Source organism: Rhinoderma darwinii, chromosome 10 (assembly GCF_050947455.1).
Source record: "Rhinoderma darwinii isolate aRhiDar2 chromosome 10, aRhiDar2.hap1, whole genome shotgun sequence".
Classification (NCBI taxonomy): Eukaryota; Metazoa; Chordata; class Amphibia; order Anura; family Rhinodermatidae; genus Rhinoderma; species Rhinoderma darwinii.
This window is the reverse complement of record NC_134696.1, coordinates 105,140,552-105,163,570: the sequence shown is the minus strand read 5'-3', so window position 1 is coordinate 105,163,570 and position 23,019 is coordinate 105,140,552. Positions and strand designations below refer to the sequence as shown.

At 45.3% G+C, this 23,019-nt stretch overlaps 1 long non-coding RNA gene across 8 annotated transcripts in view; it reads right to left on the bottom strand.

Moving 5' to 3' along the window:
* LOC142662344 (uncharacterized) overlaps positions 1-23,019 on the bottom strand; it is a 528,950-nt gene that overhangs the window by 258,433 nt on the left and 247,498 nt on the right. For 2 of the 8 annotated variants that reach the window (XR_012850910.1, XR_012850912.1), the window contains exon 6: positions 3,463-3,702. The exons of the other annotated variants lie outside the window; for them this stretch is intronic. This is a non-coding gene — a long non-coding RNA (uncharacterized LOC142662344). The remainder of the gene's footprint in view (positions 1-3,462; positions 3,703-23,019) is intronic. 8 annotated transcript variants of the gene reach the window in all.

The following is a 23,019-nucleotide window of genomic DNA, read 5'->3' as shown; positions in this document are numbered from 1 at the left end:
ATAACCAGAAAGCAGACGGAGCGAAGCTCAGAGTTGGGGAGCAGAATCCTCAATTTCTTCTTAATTCTCTGTGTCATAAACTCAACATAGTTTTGAATAAAACTGTGAAAATGTAGGAAGCAGCGGCTGTCTGTTTACTAAAATGATATATAAGCGGACTGCGATTTTCATGCCTCATCACTAATAATGCTGGTGGTGAGCCACGGACGACTCACCTGGGAACCTATGACGTGGTGATGTAGAGAGGGGCGCTGCATTGTTTCTAGGCTCTCAATAACAGAGGCCTAGTTGACTAATATCGACGTCTCGGGGGGGGGGGGGGAGACTATGTGCGGTATGATTTCCTGGAACAAAAATTGGCAACAGATAGCGATGTTTTTAAAAGTCCAACCTTAGTGACCGTTATCCATTACAATAGATACAACAGTGGTAAAAAAAAACAAAAAAACAAGCAATCTAAATCCTTTTACATTAAAAGCTGGTTTCTTATTTGTGAAATATTCAGAAGCCACATTGCACCCATAACAGAGACCTAAGGGACAGCCTGCAACAGCACCCACCTAACAGACAGCCTGCAACAGCACCCACCTAACAAGACAGCCTGCAACAGCACCCACCTAACAGACAGCCTGCAACAGCACCCACCTAACAGACAGCCTGCAACAGCACCCACCTAACAGACAGCCTGCAACAGCACCCACCTAACAGACAGCCTGCAACAGCACCCACCTAACAGACAGCCTGCAACAGCACCCACCTAACAGACAGCCTGCAACAGCACCCACCTAACAAGACAGCCTGCAACAGCACCCACCTAACAGACAGCCTGCAACAGCACCCACCTAATGACAGCCTGCAACAGCACCCACCTAAGAGACAGCCTGCAACAGCACCCACCTAAGAGACAGCCTGCAACAGCACCCACCTAACAGACAGCCTGCAACAGCACCCCTCTAACAGAGACAGCCTGCAACAGCACCCACCTAATGACAGCCTGCAACAGCACCCACCTAAGAGACAGCCTGCAACAGCACCCACCTAAGAGACAGCCTGCAACAGCACCCACCTAAGAGACAGCCTGCAACAGCAACCCTCTAACAGAGACAGTCTGCAACAGCACCCACCTAACAGACAGCCTGCAACAGCACCCCTCTAACAGAGACAGCCTGCAACAGCACCCACCTAACAGAGACAGCCTGCAACAGCACCCACCTAACAAGACAGCCTGCAACAGCACCCACCTAACAGACAGCCTGCAACAGCACCCACCTAAGAGACAGCCTGCAACAGCACCCACCTAAGAGACAGCCTGCAACAGCACCCCTCTAACAGAGACAGCCTGCAACAGCACCCACCTAATGACAGCCTGCAACAGCACCCACCTAAGAGACAGCCTGCAACAGCACCCACCTAAGAGACAGCCTGCAACAGCACCCACCTAAGAGACAGCCTGCAACAGCAACCCTCTAACAGAGACAGTCTGCAACAGCACCCACCTAACAGACAGCCTGCAACAGCACCCCTCTAACAGAGACAGCCTGCAACAGCACCCACCTAACAGAGACAGCCTGCAACAGCACCCACCTAACAAGACCGCCTGCAACAGCACCCACCTAACAGACAGCCTGCAACAGCACCCACCTAACAGACAGCCTGCAACAGCACCCACCTAACAGACAGCCTGCAACAGCACCCACCTAACAGACAGCCTGCAACAGCACCCACCTAACAGACAGCCTGCAACAGCACCCACCTAACAGACAGCCTGCAACAGCACCCACCTAACAGACAGCCTGCAACAGCACCCACCTAACAGAGACAGCCTGCAACAGCACCCACCTAACAAGACAGCCTGCAACAGCACCCACCTAAGAGACAGCCTGCAACAGCACCCACCTAAGAGACAGCCTGCAACAGCACCCACCTAAGAGACAGCCTGCAACAGCAACCCTCTAACAGAGACAGCCTGCAACAGCACCCACCTAACAGACAGCCTGCAACAGCACCCCTCTAACAGAGACAGCCTGCAACAGCACCCCTCTAACAGAGACAGCCTGCAACAGCACCCACCTAACAGACAGCCTGCAACAGCACCCCTCTAACAGAGACAGCCTGCAACAGCACCCCTCTAACAGAGACAGCCTGCAACAGCACCCCTCTAACAGAGACAGCCTGCAACATCACCCCTCTAACAGAGACAGCCTGCAACAGCACCCCTCTAACAGAGACAGCCTGCAACAGCACCCCTCTAACAGAGACAGCCTGCAGCAACACCCGGTTACAAAAGTAGCCTACAACAGCGCCCCAGTTACAGAAGCAGCCTACAACAGCACCCCCATTACAGAAGCAGCCTACAACAGCGCCCCCGTTACAGAAGCAGCCTACAACAGTGCCCCCGTTACAGAAGCAGCCTACAACAGCGCCCCCATTACAGAAGCAGCCTACAACAGCGCCCCCGTTACAGAAGCAGCCTACAACAGTGCCCCCGTTACAGAAGCAGCCTACAACAGCGCCCCCGTTACAGAAGCAGCCTACAACAGCGCCCCCGTTACAGAAGCAGCCTACAACAGCGCCCCCATTACAGAAGCAGCCTACAACAGCGCCCCCATTACAGAAGCAGCCTACAACAGCGCCCCCGTTACAGAAGCAGCCTACAACAGTGCCCCCATTACAGAAGCAGCCTACAACAGCGCCCCCATTACAGAAGCAGCCTACAACAGCGCCCCCGTTACAGAAGCAGCCTACAACAGCGCCCCCGTTACAGAAGCAGCCTACAACAGCGCCCCCGTTACAGAAGCAGCCTACAACAGCGCCCCCGTTACAGAAGCAGCCTACAACAGTGCCCCCGTTACAGAAGCAGCCTACAACAGCGCCCCCGTTACAGAAGCAGCCTACAACAGCGTCCCCGTTACAGAAGCAGCCTACAACAGCGCCCCCGTTATAGAAGCAGCCTACAACAGCGCCCCCGTTACAGAAGCAGCCTACAACAGCGCCCCCGTTACAGAAGCAGCCTACAACAGCGCCCCCGTTACAGAAGCAGCCTACAACAGCGCCCCATACCAGAACAGCCTGAAACTGTGCTGCGATTATACATCAAATAGCACCGAGTTTATGGCTTGCCCAGTTTTCTATAAAGCTTAATAATTTACTGTTTCAATTCTATTTTCAATACTTATGCTTGCTGCCAGTGAACGGGAACATCAATTGTTCACAATTAGAAGCTAAAAACCTGTTCTGACCTAGTACTGCTTACACCGAAGAATCTCTAGACTTAATACATTGTAACAAATACGCAGCTGTGTGTAGTATATAAAAAATACATTTTCGCATTTGATAGTTCGAGAACTTTTCATGAAACAATTTTTAGCTCCATTTAAATAAAACCAGCTAACCCCTTTAAATTGGCCACACACAGCCAGATATTTCTACCTTATCAGTTGTCATCGCTCAAGAGAAAATTACCATATGTTATAAATCTCTCCGTCATGTGACCAGTCCCTCTCTCCTAGAACAGAGATAGATTGGCACGCTGCAGGTGGCACAGCAGGGGTTCGGGCAATGGGCCTGTCTCACCGAGAGTCACTGTGGCCGGCTTTTCAGTATGTTTGCAAGTGCAGCTCATAATGAGCTTTAAAACAATCGAGTGATTAGATTTTTTTTTATCCTTGTTTCGTCTCTTCGCACAGTTCTATAAATGTAACCCTATGAGAAAATAAAATCTAAACTTATTATTTTGTTTTTTACATGAACTCATAGATTAATCACAGAAAAATCCTGACACCTAGTGGGCAGATAAAACACAACAAGCTTTAGACAAAATAATTCTGCTGATACTAATAAAATACAGATAAGAACAGCACAGTGCAGTATTCAACATTTTCGGAGACAGAAATAATACAATGTCACATCCCTCCGATATCAGTTTTAAAGTAAGAATCACGTCTAACGTGACGAACATCATAACCAGGTGGAATAAGCAATTGTAACGCCACTATGGATATGGCACCTCTGAACAACATATTACTATTTACAAAATGCAGGATGTAACTCAGGATCAGTACAGTATAAGTAATGTAATGACACAGTGACTCCACCAGCAGAATAGTGAGTGCAGCTCTGGAGTATAATACAGGATATAACTCAGGATCAGTACAGGATAAGTAATGTAATGTACACAGTGACTCCACCAGCAGAATAGTGATTGTAGCTCTGGAGTATAATACAGGATATAACTCAGGATCAGTACAGGATAAGTAATGTAATGTATGTACACAGTGACTCCACCAGCAGAATAGTGAGTGCAGCTCTGGAGTATAATACAGGATATAACTCAGGATCAGTACAGAATAAGTAATGTAATGTATGTACATAGTGACTCCACCAGCAGAATAGTGAGTGCAGCTCTGGAGTATAACACAGGATGTAACTCAGGATCAGTACAGGATAAGTAATGTAATGTATGTACACAGTGACTCCACCAGCAGAATAGTGAGTGCAGCTCTGGAGTATAATATAGGATGTAACTCAGGATCAATACAGGATAAGTAATGTAATGTATGTACACAGTGAGGGTATGTGCACACGATAGCAGGCATTTACGACTGAAAAGACAGACTGTTTTCAGGAGAAAACAGCTGCCTCGTTTCAGTCATAAATGCTCCTTCTCGCAGTTTGTGAGGCTTCTCTGACAGCCATAAATTTTGAGCTGTGCTTCATTGAGTTCAATGAAGAATGGCTCAAATTACGTCTGAAAGAAGTGCCCCGCATATAATGTATATAAGTGTCCTGCACTTCTTTTGACGAGGCTGTATTTTTACGCGTCGTCGTTTGACAGCTGTCAAACGACGACGGACGCGTAAATGACAGGTTGTCTGCATAGTATGTCGACAAACCCATTCAAATGAATGGGCAGATGTTTGCCGACGTATTGTAGTCCTATTTTCAGACGTAAAACGAGGCATAATACGCCTCGTTTACGTCTGAACATAGGTCGTGTGAACCCAGCCTGACTCCACCAGCAGAATAGTGAGTACAGCTCTGGAGTATAATACAGGATGTAACTCAGGATCAGTACAGGATAAGTAATGTAATGTATGTACACAGTGACTCCACCAGCAGAATAGTGAGTGCAGCTCTGGAGTATAATACAGGATATAACTCAGGATCAGTACAGGATAAGTAATGTAATGTATGTACACAGTGACTCCACCAGCAGAATAGTGAGTGCAACTCTGGAGTATAATACAGGATGTTGCTCAGGATCAGTACAGGATAAGTAATGTAATGTATGTACACAGTGACTCCACCAGCAGAATAGTGAGTGCAGCTCTGGAGTATAATACAGAATGTAACTCAGGATCAGTACAGGATAAGTAATGTAATGTATGTACACAGTGACTCCACCAGCAGAATAGTGAGTGCAGCTCTGGAGTATAATACAGGATGTAGCTCGGGATCAGTACAGGATCAGTAAAGTAATGTATGTACACAGTGACTCCACCAGCAGAATAGTGAGTGCAGCTCTGGAGTATAATACAGGATATAACTCAGGATCAGTACAGGATAAGTAATGTATGTACACTGTGACTCCACTAGCAGAATAGTGAGTGCAGCTCTGGAGTATAATACAGAATGTAACTCAGGATCAGTACAGGATAAGTAATGTAATGTATGTACACAGTGACTCCACCAGCAGAATAGTGAGTGCAGCTCTGGAGTATAATACAGGATGTAGCTCGGGATCAGTACAGGATCAGTAAAGTAATGTATGTACACAGTGACTCCACCAGCAGAATAGTGAGTGCAGCTCTGGAGTATAATACAGGATATAACTCAGGATCAGTATAGGATAAGTAATATAATGTATGTACACAGTGACTCCACCAGCAGAATAGTGAGTGCAGCTCTGGAGTATAATACAGGATGTAACTCAGGATCAGTACAGGATAAGTAATGTAATGTATGTACACAGTGACTCCACCAGCAGAATAGTGAGCGCAGCTCTGGAGTATAATACAGGATGTAGCTCGGGATCAGTACAGGATCAGTAAAGTAATGTATGTACATAGTGACTCAAATGATTACAAAAGATTAATTATATTGTTAGCTGAAACAAGTGAATATTATATTAGGAAATAACATTATAAGCATCCCCCTAATAAAAAATATTTCGGAATCGCTACCTTTACAACTGGGAGTGATTCTGAAATCAATTCTGAAGGCCTGGGAGAAAATCAAATAACCTGCAGACAGCATTGGCATAACAACTGCAACATTTCACAGAATACAGGCTGCTCAGGACCCTTTTCTTTTTGTCAGAGCAGTTCATTGGAAAGAGTTTCCCCTTTCTGTCAGACTTGGAACAACCATGTATCCTATGGTTGCAAACATATAGCTGCACATGTGGCTTGTTTTAAGATTTGTCCATAAGTCTTATGGCATGTTGCATATGGTCACATCATTCCCAGGGGCATTCACCCCCGTACATTTACAATCAGTGAATATGTATTATATATATTTTATTTTTTACTTAATCAATCCTTTAAACAGCGCGTCTCCCCCACTTTTTCAGACAGAGACTGCAGACCATTTCTCAACCTGATTACTTGCAAATTCCACACCTGCACGCTGCATTTTAAAACCCTCTAATTGGCAGATTCTCATTAAGTCATTATGACAAAAAAAAAAAAATATGAAATGAATGCCGTCGACTTTGGCAGTGAATATTAGGGGGAGCTTGTTTTCACAAAGCTTAGCGTGTGACTGATATTTACTGATCCTTCCTCTCTGTTGGAGCCACTTCCCAAGTGACTGGATAAAATGACAGGACTAGAGGCTCCTTGTAAGCCTGGAGAAAGATCTTAGGTTGACCCCGGAGAGAAGGCTGCATGGGCGACTTGGAAGACAATGTGCGAGTCTTTTGTATCCTGGAGATGCTCTATGGACCTGAGGAGCAGGCAGACTCAGCCCTCCTTTAAATGCTTTTAATAAACTAATGTTTCAACTCCATTGAGTCTTCGACAGAGCAAATAATTGTCCGAATGTATTCAGATCTTACAATTCATATTTTATTTTGGAACTATCCGAGATAGAGTCTCTATGGATGCCGAACATCAGCCTAATAATATCATTTAAATGTTCTTCGCTTGCATGGCTGCTTCTTTTCAGTGACTTTAATTAACAAAACTGACTGTGTTTCATGTAAGGTATCCCCCAGTGTACACAAAGCTAATACACAGGTAGAGCCATGCGTTGTGTAATGATTCAGGAACTGGATGAATACAGAGGAGGGGGGTGCAGGTCACAATAATTTGTGATAATTAAACTTGTCATTTGATAAAAAATGGAAAGTCCAGCTCAGCACTCCCATCTAGCAATTACTGACATACTCGCTGAGTTAATTTTATGCCCAAAGAGTTTGTGATAAAAAGACTCATTAGGATATTCTTTGTGCCGGGTGTTCTTGATGTGCTGCTTTTTGAATCTAGGTTTGCAGAGTCACCGCGCGCTGGAGAAGTCTATTAACTGTGAACAGAGGGAGGCGACTTCTGAGCCAAGCCGTCTTGATGCAAGTATTGTACACCATGGAATAGTGTTATTTTGTAGGATAGTCGCCTTAAAGAGGTTGTACACAATTATAAAAACAGCTCCACACCTGTCCATAGGTTGTGTATGGTATTGCAGCTCAGCTCCATTGTAGTGAATTGGGATGAGCTAAAATACCAAACACAATCTATGGACTGGTGTGGTGTAGTGTTTGAAGGAAAGCAGCCATGTTTTTCTAATCTTGGACAACCACTTTAACTGCTGGAATTCTTAGTGATGTCATCGGTTTCTAGTGAATGGATAGGCTACAATCTCAGTGATGTCACCCCTGCTCTCTAGTGAATGAATAGGCTCTCAGTGATGTCACCGCTGCTCTCTAGTGAATGGATAGGCTGCATTCTCAGTGATGTCACCGCTGCTCTCTAGTGAATGGATGTCACCCCTGCTCTCTAGTGAATGGATAGGCTGCATTCTCAGTGGTCGCCACTGCTCTCTAGTGAATGGATAGGCTACAATCTCAGTGATGTCACCGCTGTTCTCTAGTGAATGGATAGGTTGCATTTTCAGTGATGTCACCACTGCTCTCTAGTGAATGGATAGGCTGCATTTTCAGTGATGCCACCGCTGCTCTCTAGTGAATAGATAGGCTGCATTTTCAGTGATGTCACCACTGCTCTCTAGTGAATGGATAGGCTGCATTTTCAGGGATGTCACCGCTGCTCTCTAGTGAATGGATAGGCTGTATTCTCAGTGATGTCACCGCTGCTCTCTAGTGAATGGATAGGCTGCATTTTCAGGGATGTCACCACTGCTCTCTAGTGAATGGATAGGCTGCATTTTCAGGGATGTCACTGCTGCTCTCTAGTGAATGGATAGGAGGCATTTTCAGGGATGTCACTGCTGCTCTCTAGTGAATGGATAGGAGGCATTTTCAGTGATGTCCCCACTGAACTCTAGTGAATGGATAGGAGGCACTTTCAGTGATGTCACCACTGAACTCTAGTGAATGGATAGGAGGCACTTTCAGTGATGTCACCACTGAACTCTAGTGAATGGATAGTCTGCATTTTCAGTGATGTCACTGCTGGTCTCTGGTGAATGAATGTCACCCCTACTCTCTAGTGAATGGATAGGCTGCATTCTGAGTGGTCACCACTGCTCTCTAGTGAATGCATTTTCATTGATGCCACAGTCTATAGTAAATGGATAGGCTACATTGTTCATGGTTTTATAGGTTCCTAGTCAATAGGCTGCATTCTCTATATGACTATATTCTCATGGGTATTTATTCTGCCTACAAAAAGCTAGGCCCCATTATGGATCTGGCAACTTTCCACTTTAAATCTCAACACAAAAAAAAACATATTTTCCCCCTCTCTCCATGAATGTTGGAGGAGTGCAGAGCATCAGAGAGACATTGTTCTGACACTATATGAAGGAATATAGATTACTTTAGATATTCCAGTTATGAGACGCATCTATAGTCGAAATTCACAAAAAGCAAGACATATAGGTGTAATTATATGTTTCCAGCCAGCTAAAACTCCTCCATAGTCGTGGACCTGAAAATATAGTGGTTCTTCTAGCTCTGATGAATACATAGCCTGTAGCTCATTGTAATTGCTGTTATTATGGTGGGTAAATGGTACCATCGACTCTGCATGCCAGCAAATTTTATATCTAGAATGCAACTTGTTTTACATGACAAAAATCAACTATGTAATGTGCAGTAAAGAATCAAATGTATCTCAATAAAAGGATAATTTCAACTCAGAGTGCACAAAATATCTCTTCAAAATATCATACAGGTTTGAATAAAGGCTCGAGTCTCCGACAATAATACAATGGTTGCTCCAAGCTTGTGCTGACACAAAACCAGGGACTTTCCTGCGATTCTGGACTGTCAGCACGCCTCAATAACATTATCATTGTGCATAACCCCATAGTGCACAGGAGGTCATTAAACTCAATATTCAAGGCAACCCTCCTAGTGGACCATTGGAAGAATTTCCAACTTTCATACTTAGGCTTTGTCACGGATATGGTCACGGACCGCCACCATTCCTTACCTGACGACGCCCGCGACCACAGTACGTTGTCTTCCTGTCGACGTCTCCCTCCTAGGAGATGCCAGCACTCGCGGTCGGCTGGTCCTGCTCTCACTGGTAAAGGTACGCGCGCGCGCTGGCCCTTTAAAGTTCCCTAATCAACCCCTGCCCACCCTGGGCTAAGGGGTCTGCCCTTACATTCCCTGCCTGAGCGTTGTTGTAGTTTTCCCATGTCTGTATTGCAAACGGTCCCTTAGTGTTTTCCTGCTCCCAGTGTTCCCTTGTCCTGCTTCCTATATCCTGTATCCCGTGCTGTGCCTTGTTCCGAGCATGTGTAGTACCTGAGCCGTACCTTGCCTTGCCTGCTGGAATTCTCCACGTCGGCTGTCGCCTGTCCTTCTGGATACCATCCGCCATGTCTGGCGCAACCCACCACCTCCAGCCCCATCTGTGCCAGAGCCCTTGCCACCATCCGGACTATCCCAGGTACCAGTGGGCTACACTCCTACCATAGACTTTGTGCGTAGACTGAGTCGGTCAGCTGCCTCTCTGCTACGGCGGAGCGATCTAGTGTGTCCACATACCCCTGGATCGTGACAGGCTTTATTCAGATGATCATACATATCGTTCGTGTGACAGCCATTTTTCTTTACGGCCATCACAAGGCTGCATGTATTTCAATGGGGCTTTTCATACGGCCGTTGTTTTAACAGACCATATGAAGGGCCCGTGAAAAAAATAGAGGGATCGCACATGGGCGCAAATCCAAATTTGCACTCGTTCATCTGAATAAAGCCTAAGGGTCCTGTTAGACGGTCAGATATTCTTTCATGAACCAGCGACGAGTGATGATTTGACAAGTTGATTGCGTTCGAAAGACGATCTATTACACATGCCAATAATTGCTAACATTTTTCGCTGTTCAGTCGTTACTGCGTTTGTTGCTCGTTCTGCCACACCTCATCTCTGAACTGCTAAAAGACTGGAATATTTCTGATTGGACGAGGGGATGTTGTGGCGGTGGCGAACGATAATCTTTGATTCAGGTAGATGTGGCCGATCCACGGAAACCAAATTTGATTGTTGCACACGGCCAACAACCACGCCTTGTTCGGCGCATCTGTGGAATAGCCTGTTAGTGGCCGCACATTAATGCGGAAACTGTCCCTTTATCTGCAAAATCGTGCAGCCATGAATTAATACACCCTTTATGGCCGAACGATTATACAAGTTACAACAAGTTACCCCCTATTCATTCTCTATGGCAGCGCCAGGAAAAGCCAAACACTGCACTCGCCTGTCTCCGGCGCTCCCATAGAGAATGAATGGAGCGGCAGTGCGCATGAGCATGTAACCGGAATACCCCATAACAAGGTATATGACAGCATAGTGCCAGCGCGGTTGTTGGCTACGTTGCGACCGTGTCAGGGCCGCTCCGTGTGGCCTTACCCTTACACAGGGCGATTCCAGAATTCCAACAATTATACAAAAATTTGTATGATAATGGCTCCATCTGATAGGGACTTAAAACCAGAGATAAACAGTGAATATTGTTCAATTGGGCCAGTCAACTGCAACTTCTTGTCATCCCTCAAACTCAATGCAAACTGATCGCATGACCGACAATCATCCCGCAGACCTTCTTCACTCACTAAAGACTTCATTCATGGTAATAGGAGAGATCAGATCCAGCAGTAAATATGGCCATAACATTAGACACCTTTGCTTAGAAAAGAACAGGACTGGGAGCAAAGTTAATGTCACCTTTAGGCCTAGTTCACACAGAGGCCTAGTACTTGCAGGCGTAAAAATCTGCCTCAAAATTCCTTCAGGAACACTTGCCGCGTTTTTTGGCGCAGCCATCGAGCGCCGCGGGCAAAAACCGCAGTGAAAAACGCTTTCTCTGCCTTCCATTTATGCCAATGGGAGGTCAGAGACGGAAACACCTGAAGAAAGGAAATCAATGGGAGGCGATTTAAAAATAATTTTAGTGCGGTTTCCGCGTCAAAAACAGCGCCAAAAAAACTTAAGGGGTATTTCCAAAATCATCAATGATCACAGGATAGGTGATAATTTTATGATAGCTGGGGGTCCCACTGCTGGGAACCCCACCGATCGTGAAAATGGGGGTCCGGAACCTACTTGCAATGGAGCGGCGGTTGGGTTTGTGAGCTGCCGCTCCAATCAATGTACCCGGCTATTTCCGTCATTCCCATAGACTCTGAATGGATCGGCAGTGCGCATACTTAACCGCCGCTCCATTCAATGTTAGGGTATGTTCACACGGCGGGGGTCCGTAACGGCTGAAATTACGGGGATGTTTCAGCCTGAAAACATCCCCGTAATTTCAGCCGTACCGGCATGTGCAGGCGCTTGAACGCCGCGTCCATTACGGCCGTAATTAGCGCTGCTATTCATTGGAGTCAATGAATAGCGGCTCCAATTACGGCCAAAGAAGTGACAGGTCACTTCTTTGACGCGGGCGTCTATTTGCGCGCCGTCATTTGACAGCGGCGCGTAAATATACGCCTCGTGTGAGGCTTTCAATGGGCAGATGTTTGTCAGCGCTATTGAGGCGCTATTTTCAGACGTAATTCGGGGGAAAAACGCCGATTTACGTCCGTAAATAGGCCGTGTGAACATACCCTTATCATTGCGGTCGAGCATTGAGTAGGATGTTCGGGATCCCGTCCTTACGATCGAGGGAAGTCCCAGGGGTGTGGCCCCCAGCGATCAGACAATTTTCACCTATCCTGTGAATAGGTGATAATTAGTGATTTTGTGAATAACCCTTTAAGATGAATACATTAGGGCTAGACTGCCTGGCTTCTATTCTTGTAAACTTTTTACTGCATTGACACCCATTTCAGGTTGAGGAGATGCATCACAGTATTGTATAATGGAAAACAAATGGAATTAATAGCAAATTACCGCGGTTCAGATTATGCAACAAGTAAGCGTGTGACTGACAAGGCTGCCTGACCCAATTTGCTGGTTGTAAGATACAGAGACTGTAAACCCTTGTGTGAAACTACAGAGATAAAAAGCTATGAATATCTAACACTCCCCTCCCCCCCTATCATGAATAATTCACTGTTACTGTACAAGCAGGATTGGGGTTACTGGTACAGTTATACAATACTCTGCAGATTGGAAGCCCTCAGAGGCGGCACATCACAAAGCACAACCTGTGTGTAGCAGGCGCTCTTCTCACCATCACTGAGCGAATCTCATTTCACAAACGGTTGCCTATTTTGCATTAGTTACACTATCCACCACCCGTAGTCAATGTAAAAACAAGGAAAATATGTTTTACAGTAAATAATATGGCAGAATGCAGCAGTGTAAGTCATGCAATCCTCTAAAATAATGAGGGAGATTTACTAAGCTAAATGCACCAGAATTCTGCCTCAATTTGTGCCCAGAAAAACTGGTATAAGTGCCTTGCGTCAGATTTTATATGTGTTTTAGACACTTTATGCGCCTCACTAGACAATTTTGAAAAGTGTCTGTATGGGGGTTCGGTTTAGCAAAAAAGGGTACATAACTTGAAATTCACAAAATAGTGGTCTAAAGCGGGGCACCGCTGCTCCCTCGGGAGAGGAGAGAGCAGGCCAAAGGAGGAATGCGCCGGCGAATGATGAAGCCCCTGACGTCACTGTCCATATATGGACAGTGATGTCAGGGGCTTCCCCAGAGCCGGAGTCCCAGAGCAGAGCTTATACTAGCGCTCTGCTCCGGGACTCCTGCTCTCAGGAAGCCCCTGACATCACTGTCCATATGAGGAAGCCCCTGACATCACTGTCCATATATGGACAATGATGTCAGGAGCAGAGATTGAGTCCCAAGAAGAGAACTACTAGCACTCTGCCCGGGACCCCGGCTCTGGGGTTGCCCCTGCCATTACCATCCATACATGGACAGTGATGTCAGGGGCTTCCCCTGTATTCCGGAGCAGAGCCTAGTCTAATGCTCTGCTCTAGGGTTGCCCCTGACATCACATTCTGGTCCAGGAGGATCCCCTAACGTCACTGTCTACGGACAGTGACGTCAGGGGCTCCTCCAGCATAGGAATCCCTGGCCTAAGCGTCGGCAACACTCTGGCTGGGGATTCCACTCCTAGAGGGAGCCCCAATCGAGCTATCTATGTGCGTGTGGCACTATCTATAGAGGGGGGAGCATTATCTTCAGAGGGCACTGTGGCATTATCTACAGAGTGCACTGTGGCATTATCAGAATTTTTCCACACATAAATTGACCTGTGTAAACAGGGAAACACGCTGTCAACATAATAGAAATCTATGGGGATGAGCGATCATAGTAATGAGCACTTCTTATGAAAGGAGCAAACAAGTGCCAATCAGTGAGCTGTCTCGTTGATTGGCGTTCGTTTACACGGCCCATGTGGGCCTTGTAATAGGACCCTAAGACTCTATCTAAGGGTGTGTAATATTATATCATACAGTTTCATCTTTGCGTAACCCTTTTGTATCGTAACACTGTAGATACTGTACTATATTTTAACACTGTATTGTACTGTATCTCTGAATATTGTATACTATCAGAACATTGTGTAACACTATTGTATTGTAACACTGCAGATACGTTTTTTAAGCCACTCGTGTTTTTCGCTGCGTTTTAAACGGCTGTATTTTGAGAAGTTTCCAATAGAGTCTATGAAAAACGCCTCCAAAAATGTCCCAAGAAGTGACCTGCACTTCTTTTTCGCAGCCGTTTTTTCAAAACGGCCACGTAAAAAAAACGGCCCGTCGTAACAGAACGGCGTCTTTCCCATTGAAATCAATGGGCAGATGTTTGGAGGCGTTCTGCTTGCCGATTTTTCGGCTGTTTGCGGCCTGAAAAACGGCCGAAAATAAGTCGTGTGAACATACCCTAACACTCCGGATATTGTATTGCATTGTGAGGGTATGTTCACACAGCCTATTTTAGGCCATTTTTCGGGCCGTAAACGCCCGAAAAATCGGAAGCAGAACGCCTCCAAACATCTGCCCATTGATTTCAATGGGAAAAACGGTGTTCTGTTCCGATGGGCCGTTTTTTACGCGGCCGTTTTGAAAAACGGCTGCGTAAAAAAACGGCCGCGAAAAAGAAGTGCAGGACACTGTAGGAGCTGTATGAAAAATAGACTATTGAAAACAGCTCCGTATTTTGAGACGTTTTTGACTGAAAATAGCTCCGTAATTTCAGACGTAATTGCAGTTATCGTGTGCACATACCCTTAGGGTATGTTCACACGATAACTGCAATTACGTCTGAAATTACGGAGCTATTTTCAGGAGAAAACAGCTCCTGAATTTCAGGCGTAATTGCATGTACTCGCGTTTTGCGGGGCGTCTTTTACGGTCGTAATTTGGAGCTGTTCTTCATTGGAGTCAATGAAAAACGGCTCCAATTACGTCCCAAGAAGTGTCCTGCACTTCTTTTGACGAGGCTGTAATTTTACGCGCCGTCTTTTGACAGCGACGCGTAAAATGACAGGTCGTCAGCACAGAAAATCGTAAAGCTCATTGAAAGTAATGGGCAGATGTTTGCCGACGTATTGGAGCCGTTTTTCAGATGTAAAACGCCTCCATTACGTCTGAAAATAGGTCATGTGAACCTAGCCTGACACAGCAGATACTGTATTGTAAGGCCTCCTGCACACGGCCATAGTGGTGTGTAAGGTCCACGATTACGGCACGTACGTGTCCTTGAGTGTAATCCATGGGCCAGCCGCAATCATGGACTGTGCACACACAAGATGTGCATTAATTTCAATGAGCCCGGACCGCAAATTACATGTTATATTTTTGCGGTCCGGGCAAGGCATGGACCGTGAAAACCAAAGTTGTGTGCATTGGGCCATAGGAAAGCATGTGTTTTATACAATCTGCAATTGAAGTTACGCAATTGCGGATAGTATACGGCTGCAAAACTATGGTCGTGTGCATGATGCCTTACACTGTAGATACCGTATCATATTTTACACTAGACACTGTATTGTAATGTAACACTGTAGACACTGTGATGTAACACTTTTTTGTTGTGGAAACCGCGCCGCAAAACGTCGAAAATGGCCCGAAAATGCCTCCCATTGATTTCAATGGGAGGTATCTTTTTCCCGCGAGCAGTAAAACCGTCTCGCGGGAGAAAGAAGGGACATGCCCTATCTTCGGGCGTTTACGCCTCTGACCTCCCATTGACATCAATGGGAGGCAGAGAAAGCGTCGCTCAATGGCCGTGCGTGAAAAACGCGGTCTTTTGCGCGCGCAAAAGGTCCATAAAAGCTCCGTATGTCAGCAGCATATGATGCGTGGCTGCGTGATTTTCGCGCAGCCGCCATCATTATGACACTGTTTTTATGTTTGTAAATTCCATTTCATTCATAGTTTTGACTACTGTAGCGCGCATCACGCCCGGCACATGGAAGTGCGTCCGTGTGCCGTGTGCGGTTTTCACGCACCCATTGACTTCAATGGGTGCGTAATGCGCGAAAAACTGGCAAATAAAGGCCATGTCGTGAGTTTTACGCAGCGGACATACGCTGCGTGAAAAACACGGACAGTCTGAACGGCCCCATTCACTTACATAGGTCTGTTCGACGAGCGTGAGAATCATACGTTTATCAATTATACGTTCGTCTGAATAAGCCCTTACACTGTAGATACTGTATTGTCACACTCTATTGTATTGTCACACTCTATTGTATTGTCACACTCTATTGTATTGTCACACTGTATAGTATTGTAACACTGTATAACACTGTCTCATTCAGAAACGAGTGCACGTTGACATTTCAATGAAAGGAGAGATTTCCATTTGATAACTGGGAAGTGTTCAGCTCTAATACACATGCCGAGAGGAGTCAATAGACTTTTAAATGGACATTAAATGATATAAAAGGAACAACTAATTGTTATAAAGTGCTATATAATTGAGGGCCTAATAACATGGTGAGATTATACACTTGCAGTGTATTAAAGATAACGTGTGGTATTTAGTAAAACGTCTTACATTCAGATTTTTTTCATAATTGATATAAAGACATTTATCAAAATGGACGGTTACTGTTGATGAATATGAGGCGGAGAGTCCGTTCTTGTCACAATAAATATCACCGCTTCATCCTCATTCCTGCGCAGGAGTAAACCCGGCAACCACTGAACCTAAAAACGCCAGCGCTATTAAAACAGAACACATTTTTATGTTATTTTTTTGTGGCATTTTTCATTTAGTGTTAGGCCGGATTTACGAGCGTGTGCGTTTGGCGTGCGCAAAAGGTACTTAGCAGCTCCGTGTGTCATCCCCGTATGATGCGTGGCTGTGTGATTTTCGCGCAGCCGCCATCATTATGACACTCTGTTTGTATGTTTGTAGCACGTGGTGCTTTTCTGTTTTCATTCATAGTTTTTACTGCTGTTGCGCGAATCACACTGCGCATGTTTTTCACGCACCCATTGACTTCAATGGGTGCATGATGCGTGTGGCAGAGGGGTATGTGGGTCCCCTCAGGCACCAAGACCTGCTTCCTCTGCCCCCTTATAGCTACACCCTTGGCCCACAAAGTAGGCTGCATGGATGTGTGGATATAAACTGCGCACTGCCCATACAACAAAAGGCCTTCAGATCTCTGCTCAGGTACTAAATTGGATAATAAAGTAAACTGCTTAGTAACTTAAAGGAGTTGTCGCATAAAAACAAACCCGTTTCTTCTCATCACCCCCTTCATGAGCCAGAGCAGCTAAGTATCAGCGACTCACGCTCTGGTGGGCACATCCTGTCCTGCCCATTCATTCATTTGGTCAGGCCATATGAAGAAGACAGCTGGTTTCTGTAATGGGTCCCCTGATGATAGTGCACACACACACACACACACATATATATATATCCCCAATATGTTCACACGCAGCAGATGAAGAAGTTTCTGTGACTAAAAATCCATTCCATACATCTGAATGGGAATGTACCTAGAGCAGCTGCATGCAGAAGGGAACGTACCATACATGCAACCTGCAGAGATGTAACCAGGGAGTGGCGTGCAGTGGCAAGATGGGTCCCACCCCCCAATAATTTTTTTTTTTTTAAATAAACAAGCCGTTACTTAATAAAATACTCCTCTCAGGCTGCCACACAAGGTCTGGTCTGTGCCACAGCGCATACAACGTTTTGACGCTGGGCAAAGTCGGGATGTTGCATGCGACACAGCACGCAACGTTCAGCACCCAAAGGGTCGCATTTATCATCCTGCCGCTGACCTTCTATGCAGCGTGGCACAGACAACCTGATGTGGCAGCCCGAGTGGCCCGACAAGCAAGTGAAACCACTGCTACCTAAAAAATAATAATATTATAATTCCTAATGTCTATTAGTGTCTACGCACCTTCCTCTCAATATCTCATAACTAGTGCTGGATTGGTACAGGGGTGCGGGAGTTTTTGGAGAGCCATGAGCGAGGTGATCTCTGGCTAACTTCATAAAATTTGTAGTTGGAAATCTAGGAACCCATATACAGTTCTTGCACCAGGGCTCTCTGTTGTTTGTGTTGTCCCTGGGTAAGCTACTGGGATGCAACAAGTGTGTTACTGTCATGTCCATGGCCGCGGGCCGTCAGACTCACTCACCTCCTGACGGCTGCAGCCATGGTTCTGCAAGCGCTGGCCCAGTCTCCTCCTCAGGAGACACCAGCGCTCACTTCCGTTCACCGCGGCCGGTTCCCGTAGGGGCAGCGCGTGCACCGGGCTTTTATGTTTAATTAGCCCATGAGCACTCTGGACTATAAGAAGGGCCCAGCCCCTTCCTCCCATGCCTGAGCATTGTTGTCATACCCTAAGTTTGTCTGTGCAAATGGTCTCCTAGTATCTTCCAGTTCCCAGTGTTTCCTGTACCTGTATCCTGCTATCCTGGTCAAGTGCCGTGCTGAGCTGCAGTCGTACTGTGCTGCATACCACGCCTGTCCTGCTACACCACACCTGATGTCTGCCTGCTGCCTAGTCCCAGCCGAGCCTGCCTTGCTACCGTCCGAGCTGCCACAGGTACCCTATACGGACTATAGACTGTGACCTGCGCCCTGTTGGCCAGCTGCCATACCGCCAAGGCGGTATGGCCCAGTGGGTCCACGAACTCAACGTGAAAGTTACTATGACATCACAAGTGTGTTTCAGTCATGTGAGTTACTATGACATCACAAGTGTGTTTCAGTCATGTGAGTTACTATGACATCACAAGTGTGTTTCAGTCATGTGAGTTACTATGACATCACAAGTGTGTTTCAGTCAGGTGAGTTACTATGACATCACACGTGTGTTTCAGTCATGTGAGCTACTGTGACAGCACAAGAGAGTTTCTGATAGTTACTCTGCTGTGACATCATAAATAGGGTTTAGTTTTTTTATTAAAGTTTTTATATTTGCAGTTTTATTTAAATCAACTTTAAGAGAAAAACAACAAAGTATACAAAACGTCGCCTGTTGTGGCACAGAAAAAAATAAAAGACAGAGGACCAGAAAAGTCCAAATAAAAGGGACAGAGTCAGTAGCACCATTGCAGAGCATTTTACTTAAAATTTCGCTTACAAGTGTGCATTCATACGCATATACACAATTATTGCCTGAAAGATTACAAGTAAGTGGCGTCTATATGCGCCCGAGCATGTAGCCAAGGGTTCCAAGTCTTAAGGAAATGTTCAGGTGATCCCCTCGAAATACACGACAGTTAATAGAGAGGAAGATCAGTGTCTATCAAACACACCCAGTGGGACACAGTAGGTGCCTATGGAGGTTTCCAATTGAGGAGGATAGATTTTCGAACATAAAACATTAACAAAAGTCTACCATATTTAAAGGGAATAATAATATTGGTAACCAGCCCCAAGAGGCTGACTTCTGGAAAACAGACTGAGGAGAAGTCTAATTCAGTGCTTAACAGGTGATGAATTGCAGCCCAAAACTGATTGATAACCGGAAATTCCCAGATCACGCGCATGAAAGTTCCCCTACCCTTATTGCATCTGGTGCAGATATCACTAGGGATCCTACACATTTGTACCAACCTCGCCGAAGCCAAGTATAAACTGGAGCCATTTGGCCTGTATAAGTTGATCTCTGGAACTGATCACTGTGGATTGCAAGTAGAAGTTAGTTCCTCCCCATGATGATCCTCCAGTTCTGGAATATCAGTCTGCCATCTTTGAAAGGACTCAACTACAGGGGATTCCTGACCGGTAAGGAAGGTTTTATAAAATGAAGAAACAGGTTTCCTCAGATCTACCAACGGGCTACGGATTACAATGGGCCACACTCCAAGTTGATAGGATGTTTCAGTTACAGAAAGCAGTACTTACCGGCATCTCCGACGAGGAGTAGAACGTCGGCAGAGAGGTGAGTTAAGATGGCGACCGCCATGGGGAGCCGGGTAGCGGCGTATGGCGGCCGCCAACGCTACATATATACAGTATGTCTGATAGGGATACATATGTATAGATGTCCGTGCCCTACATTGCAGGACACTTGCTTCTAACAGCTGCACTTAAGGTGTTTTCCAGTCGCTAAAAATCAATGGCCTATCCTCAGGATAGGCCATCAATATGTGATCGGTCAGGGCCCGACTCCCGGCACCCCCGGCCATCAGCTGTTTGGAAGGGGCCGCGGTGATCGCATGAGCGCTGCTTCCCCTTCATTTCTTCTTGCTCACTGTGAATCGTCGACACACTTGTAGCGGCAGTTCATAGTATTACCGCCTTCTCCCATTGAAGTGAACAGGAGAAGACTGTAATATTGTGAACCACCACTTCAAGCTTGTCAGAGATTCACAGTGAGCATTAAAGGAAATGAAGGGGAAGCAGCGTTCGTACGACTGCTGCGGTCCCTTCAAAACTGCTGATCGGCGGAGGTGCCGGGAGTTGGACCCCGACCGATCACATATTGATGGGCTATCCTGAGGATAGGCCATCAATTTTTAGGCACTGGAAAACCCCTTTAAAATGTATCTGGACTGACTAAAGTTGTAAGGATTTGGGACATTGGGCTCACTATGAAGTTAGACTTCCCTCATATACATCCCATATCCCCACCCAACCAAATAATTAATATGTCCAACCAATAAACCAAGAGTGATCAAGGAAACAGAATAAAGAGCATAAAACGTTTCTCAAAACCATTTGCACAGTTTCCCACCATAAAACAAGAGCACATTTAATCTTGCTTTGCTACAGAAGTGTTATATCTGTACGAATGCCCTAAAATGAATAATATGACAGGAGGAGAGGCCTCTAATGTAGAAACGTATATTTAGATCAGATTTTTGCTACACAAGGGGTTCATGTAATAACACGGGACCTATACAAGGAATAATACAGTCAGCCCAGTGAGGCGATGCTGTAATTTATTGCGGGGAATTGTGGACATTTATAAAGCAGGAGAATGGAGAGCCCAGGATTTATGTTGGTCACCTGCATCCGAGAAATATATTACTGCCTTATAACATTGTGCACGGCCGCTGTTGAAGGATGTATTCTTGGCAGGGGAGGAAAAAATACATTATACAGTGTTTGAAATCCCCAAGAAGGAAATATTCATTAAAGCGGAGTGTGTGCTTGTAGTGTGCATTATTACGCACGATGCAATATTATACAAGCCCTCCAGTATTGGAATTTGTACTGCAGCAAACAAGTCTAACTATGGCTTTGTTGAAGAATAAAATGGAGATTCAGCAACTATTTCTGCTGCAGGCATTTTTTATTTTTTTTCCTGCATATTTTGTTTTACTTCAATGCAATGTAATGTGACCATCCGCAGATTTTCCATTACTTTCCCATAAATGCATGCATTATATCGTAAACCAGATACAGGATACCATAAAACGCGGGCTGCAGTATGGCGCCCCATTAGTGCTGAACATCGATAAACCCTATGAAACAGATACCAGTTTATGTCCTGTCTTAAAATATTTGTGTTTCCTAGGAATCTGCATGAATTGTGTATTTCTATATGTTTTATACATTGTATCATGTTTCTTCCACTGCTATTTTTATTAGGGATGATATTTAACATTTATTATAGAATAGTTGAAATCGTCTCCAAGTAGAAAAAAATATAGCCAATTAAAAAAAAGAAAGTCCAGTTCACAAAATAGTTTTTCTTCGAGGAATGGAATAGCGCAAAAGACTACACTATTCCATCCAGCAGGATCCCGTAAAAACAAATAAACGCATACCACGTAGTATATGTTTTTGTACCATGGGAGCCTATGGGGGATGTATGCCATTCGGTAAACGTATGTCATGAGCTTTCCAACAGCTTTTCATGACATATATATTAAACGGGTGCCATAATAGCCTATATATGACGGATCCCTGTGAAGGACGCCTAACAGTGGCATACGTCACCCATAGGCTGTTGCGGGATCCATTTAACAGATACTTCATGAAAAGGTCATGAGAGTTCATGATGTATACATTTAAACAAATCCCATAATAATCAATGGGTGTTGGATGCCGAACAGTATAATATATATGTTGAGAGGTTTTTCCAGGGTATACGTTAAACATAGTCCATAAAATTTGATTTTAATGGGTCCTAAGGGTTGCTTCCCACTTCAAGCTACCACTGTGGCTCCATCCCATGGAAAATAATTGAAAATGATTGCATAGGACAAATGGAATTTATATAAGCTAGTGCAAAAAGTGAATCAGTTGCCTATCATTTCTCTAAACATGCTGGAAAATCATAAGTTTACACATAGTTATTCTATATGAACATTGGAGTCACTGTGTACATACATTACATTACTTATCCTGTACTGATCCTGAGTTACATCCTGTATGAGGGTATGTTCACACGGCCTATTTACGGACGTAAATCGGGCGTTTTTGCCCCGAAATACGCCCGAAAATAGCGCCTCAATAGCGCTGACAAACATCTGCCCATTGAAAGCAATGGGCAGACGTTTGTCTGTTCACACGAGGCGTATATTTACGCGCCGCTGTCAAAAGACGGCGCGTAAATAGACGCCCGCGTCAAAGAAGTGACCTGTCACTTCTTTGGCCGTAATTGGAGCCGCTATTCATTGACTCCAATGAATAGCAGCGCTAATTACGGCCGTAATTGACGCGGCGTTCAAGCGCCTGCACATGCCGGTACGGCTGAAATTACGGGGATGTTTTCAGGCTGAAACATCCCCGTAATTTCAGCCGTTACGGACCCCCGCCGTGTGAACATACCCTTATACTCCAGAGCTGCACTCACTATTCTGCTGGTGGAGTCACTGTACATACATTACATTACTTATCCTGTACTGATCCTGAGTTACGTCCTGTATTATACTCCAGAGCTGCACTCACTATTCTGCTGGTGGAACCACTGTGTACATACATTACATTACTTATCCTGTACTGATCCTGAGTTACAGCCTGTATTATACACCAGAGCTG